At 42.0% G+C, this 5510-nt stretch overlaps 1 non-coding gene across 1 annotated transcript; it reads left to right on the top strand.

Annotated features, from left to right (window-relative positions):
• The first annotated feature begins 4283 nt into the window (after window positions 1–4283).
• LOC141688029 (small nucleolar RNA R71) lies at window positions 4284–4390 on the top strand. Its single transcript, XR_012561499.1, has one exon. It is a non-coding gene; the product is annotated as a small nucleolar RNA R71 (small nucleolar RNA).
• Window positions 4391–5510: the final 1120 nt, after the last annotated feature.

Here is a 5510-nt window from a genome sequence, read left to right as displayed (position 1 = left end):
ACTGAAACGGTGACATCCCAAGTGGAGTTTTGTATGCTGTTCTGTAAGCCCAAACAGCTTCATCGAGCTTTAAAGACCAATCCTTCCTTGACGGACAAACAACCTTCTCTAGAATGTGCTTTATCTCTCTGTTAGACACTTCCGCTTGACCATTTGTTTGCGGATGATAGGCAGTAGCTACTCGATGATTCACATTATAACGCTGCATTATAGAAGTGAACTTACGGTTGCAAAAATGTGATCCTTCATCACTTATGATTACCTGAGGCGTTCCAAACCTTGTGAAAATTTGCTTATGAAGAAAATTTAGCACTGCCTTTGCATCATTTGTCGGTAAAGCTTTAACTTCGACCCATTTTGAGACATAATCGACTGCCAGCAAGATGTACTGATTATTGCAAGACGAGATAAAAGGCCCCATGAAATCGATTCCCCATACATCAAAGACCTCGACTTCAAGCATCACATTTAATGGCATCTCATCCTTCCTTGACAAATTTCCCACTCTTTGGCAACGATCACACCTTAAAACAAACTGATGAGCATCCTTGAACAAAGTAGGCCAGAAAAAACCTGCTTGCAGAATACGAGCTACCGTCTTCTCACCTCCATAGTGTCCACCATAAACCGTGGAATGGCAGTCTCGTAATATCCCCTCTGTCTCACAGAACGGGATACATCTCCTGATGATCTGGTCAGCTCCCTGTCTAAACAAATATGGTTCATCCCACATATACCACTTCACCTCATGCAGAAACTTCTTCTTTTGAGCGGATGTCAAATTAAGCGACATTATATTGCTGACAAGATAGTTTACAATATCTGCAAACCATGGTTCTTCCTCCTGAATTGCAAACAACTGCTCATCCGGAAAAGATTCATTGATTAACGTCCTATCTTGTGAAGTAGAATCAGGATTCTCCAACCTAGAGAGATGGTCAGCTACTTGATTCTCAGTACCTTTTCTATCTTTGATCTCTAACTCAAATTCCTGAAGTAAAAGCACCCAACGAATGAGTCTCGGCTTCGAATCCTTCTTAGAAACCAGATAGCGAATAGCTGCATGATCAGTGAATACTGTTACTTTCGTACCAAGCAGATAAGATCAAAATTTCTCAAAGCCAAAGACTATAGCCAAAAGCTCCTTCTCAGTAGTGGTGTAGTTCAATTGGGCCCCATTTAAAGTCTTACTCGCATAGTAGACCACATGGAAGAGATTTTTCTTGCGCTGTCCCAGAACTGCACCTACCGCATAGTCACTCGCATCACACATCATCTCAAACGGTTCTGTCCAATCTGGTGCTGTAATAACTGGTGCCGTGATCAAACTCTCCTTGAGAGTCTCGAATGCTGCCAAACATTCATCATCAAATTTGAAAGGCACATCTTTCTCAAGTAAATTGCACAACGGCTTAGATATCTTTGAAAAGTCCTTGATGAATCGCCGATAAAAACCCGCATGACCGAGAAAACTATGGATTCCTTTCACCGAATTAGGTGGGGGAAGATTTTCAATGACTCCCACCTTGGCCTTGTCCACCTCCAGACCTTTGCTAGAGACCTTATGCCCAAGGATAATGCCTTCACGCACCATAAAATGACATTTCTCCCAATTAAGCACCAAATTAGTTTCCACGCATCTTTTGAGTACGGCGCGCAGATTATTCAAACATTCCTCATATGAGTGTCCAAAGACGGAGAAGTCATCCATGAACACTTCGACGTTATTTCCAATCATGTCAGAGAATATAGCCATCATACATCTCTGAAAGGTGGCCGGGGCGCCACATAACCCAAACGAAACTCTACGAAAAGCAAATGTGCCAAATGGACAAGTGAAGGTAGTCTTTTCCTGATCCTCTGGTGCAATACAAATCTGATTATACCCGGAATAACCATCCAGAAGACAAAAATACTCATGTCCCGCCAATCTGTCAAACATTTGATCAATAAATGGGAGAGGAAAGTGATCCTTCCTTGTGGCTTTGTTCAATTTTCTATAATCCATGCATACTCTCCATCCTGTAACTGTTCGAGTAGGGATGAGCTCATTCTTTTCATTTGCGACCATAGTGATACCTCCTTTCTTAGGTACATATTGCACGGGGCTCACCCACGAGCTGTCAGAAATAGGATAAATGATGCCTGCATCTAGCCATTTCAGAATTTCTTTCTTCACCACCTCCTTCATGATCGGGTTCAGTCTTCGCTGTTGTTCCACAGTTGGCTTACTACCTTCCTCTAACAGAATTTTATGCATATAATATGAAGGACTTATCTCCTTGATGTCTGCTATGGTCCATCTTATAGCCGATTTGAATTCTCTCAAAATCCTTAAGAGCTTGTCTTCCTCACTACCTGAAAGGTCAGCTGAAATAATAACAGGTAACGTAGATGAATCACCTAAAAAAGCATACCTCAAGTGTTCAGGTAATGGTTTGAGCTCCAAGGTAGGTGCTTCCTCTATTGATGGTTTGAGCTTCCCTTCAGCATTCTTAAGGTCAGAAGTACCAAGAGATTCAAATGGTATGTCAAGCTTTCGCTTCTATGGAGAAGCGTTCAGATATTGTAATTGCTCGTTGCTATCTTCATCATCGCTGTCAAAATCCCCCACTAAGGCCTTTTCCAATGCATCAGACATTAGCATGTGATCGAGTTCCGAAGTAACCGCAGAATCAATCACATCTACTTTTAAGCACTCCTCATCTTCTGTAGGGAATTTCATTGCCTTGAATACGTTGAAGGTCACATCCTGATCTTGGACCCGCATAGTAAGTTCCCCTTTTTGCACATCTATCAAGGTACGGCCAGTAGCCAAGAAAGGCCTCCCCAAGATTATGGGAATCTTCTTATCTTCCTCAAAATCCAGAATAACAAAATCTGCAGGAAAGAAGAGCTTATCCACCTTGACGAGCACATCCTCAACTATGCCCCTTGGGTAAGTAATGGAACGGTCATCCAATTGTAGCGACATGTATATGGGTTTTGGATCAGGCAGATCCAGCTTTTTAAAGATCGACAACGGCATCAGATTAATGCTTGCTCCCAAATCACAAAGGCACTTGTCAAAAGTTAGATTGCCAATGGTGCAAGGAATGGTGAAGCTTCCTGGATCTTTTAGTTTTGGTGGTAACTTTTGCTGCAGAACAGCGCTGCATTCTTCCGTGAGAGCAACGGTTTCAAGGTCATCCAGTTTCACCTTCCTTGAAAGAATAGTCTTCATAAACTTCGCATAACTAGGCATTTGTTCCAGAGCCTCAGCGAAAGGTATATTGATGTGAAGTTTCTTGAACACCTCCAGAAACTTCCCGAACTGTCTATCCAGCTTTTGTTGCTGCAATCTCTTAGGAAAAGGTGATGGAGGATAGAGCTGTTTCTCCCCTGTATTAGCCTCAGGCAGAGTGTGTTCAACAGTAGTCTTCTTTGGTTCCGCCACTTTCTCCTTTTGCTTAGATTCTTCATCTCTAACTTCAGCTTCGACTTCTTTTGCCTTTTCAGCATCAGCTACTTTTCCAGACCTTAAGGTAATAGCCTTGACTTGCTCTTTAGCTTCCTTCCTGCCTGGTACTTCCGTGTTACTGGGAAGAGTGCCAGGTTAACGATTGAGCACTGCATTGGCTAATTGACCGATTTGATTTTCCAAGGTCTTGATAGAAACCGCCTGACTCTTGCACAACAGCTTAAGTTCCTCAAAATCAGCACTAGTAGGTGCAGCTGCACTTCCCTGTTGAGGATATGATTGCCTTGTAGCATACTGCTGTGGTTCCTGGAATCTAGGTGGGTTAAACTGTTTACTTACTCCTTGCTGATATGGTGGCTGAATAGCATTCTGATTATTTCCCCAGCTGAAATTTGGATGATTTCTGTTATTAGGATGATAGGTCGCTGGCACAGGCTGCTGTTGTCGCTGATAATTATTCACATACTGAACAAATTCGTTGACAAGAGAACACTGATCCGTAGCATGAGAACCTGCACAAAGCTCACAAACCATAGCTATTTGATTAACAACATACGTAGCCAAAGAATCAACCTTCATTGATAGCGCTTGGAGCTGGGCTGCAATAGCGGTGGCTGCATCAACTTCCAGAATACCTGCTACCTTGCCTGACGTCATCCTCTGAGTTGGGTTTTGATGCTCATTTGCAGCCATCGTCTCGATAAGATTATACGCCTCAGTATAGCTTTTAGCCCATAAGGCGCCTCCAGCTGCTGCATCGAGCATGGGCCGAGATTGGGCCCCCAAACCATTATAAAAACCAGTGATTACCATCCAATCCGGCATTCCATGATGTGGACATTTTCTCAACATTTCCTTGTAGCATTCCCAAGCCTCGCACATAGATTCTGTAGGTTGCTGCGCAAACTGAGTAAGAGCACTCCTCATAGCAGCAGTCTTTGCCATTGGATAAAACTTCACCAGAAACTTTTGCGCAAGATCTTGCCACGTAGTGATGGACCCAGCTGGTTCAGAATGTAACCAGTCTTTAGCTTTATCCCTCAGTGAGAATGGGAAAAGCCTCAACTTGATAGCCTCATCAGTCACGCCATTATACATAAAAGTGCTGCAGATCTCGACAAAATTCCTTATGTGCATGTTGGGGTCTTCAGTTGCCGCTCCTCCAAAAGAAACAGAATTCTGCACCATCTAAATAGTGCCCGGCTTGATTTCAAAGGTGTTAGCTTGAATAGCCGGATGAAGGATGCTTGACTGAATGTCATCAATTTTAGGCCGAGAAAAATCCATAAGAGCTGGATCAGCTTGAACAATACGATCTCCCATGTTTACTGGTTCTTTCTGCTCAGTTCCTGAATCCGAATCCTCAAAATCTAACTTCTCCGGAGTATCAAGAACTTCGTCTTTCTCCTCAGCTGTATCTAAGGTCCTCTTGCGAGCACGAGAACGAGTTTGCATAAACGCTTGCTAAAGTACCTGAAACACAACCGAAAAGATTAATTAACTACTACGTCCTAATCACTGAGTCCTAATGACCAATGATGGTAAGTATATAAACTAAACAAATACGCCGAGTCCCCGGCAGCGGCGCCAAAAACTTGTTAGGGCGTAATCACGCACTAATATTCACGCAAGTATACGCGTTCGCAAGTAATATAGAATACTTTCTAGTTCGTTCCCTCAGAGACTCAGACTAAGTTATTGTCTAATTAAACTCACTCACCAATGTATGACTACTTCTCAATGTTAAAATAACACTTAAAATTGTTGATTAAATATTAACTATAATTAACTACTTAATTAACCACTTAACTAACACTTCAATTTATCAATAATAAAACACTCATGAGATCACAACTTCATTATTACTTCCTTCTATAGCCATTGTTATTACCTTTAGCATGTGACAGTGATGACATTAATCGAATAACACGAAACTGATAAAAGCCAACTTTCATTGTACTAATACCATTCTACCAACCATCCACAATTAAGATAGAAGTTGAATAGTCATCAATTATGTTGAGTTCCTATATGCCTACAGAAATTGACA

Source organism: Apium graveolens, chromosome 9 (assembly GCF_009905375.1).
Source record: "Apium graveolens cultivar Ventura chromosome 9, ASM990537v1, whole genome shotgun sequence".
Lineage (NCBI taxonomy): Eukaryota > Viridiplantae > Streptophyta > Magnoliopsida > Apiales > Apiaceae > Apium > Apium graveolens.
Note: the sequence above shows the minus strand (reverse complement) of the source record. Positions and strands in the feature narration are given on the sequence as shown.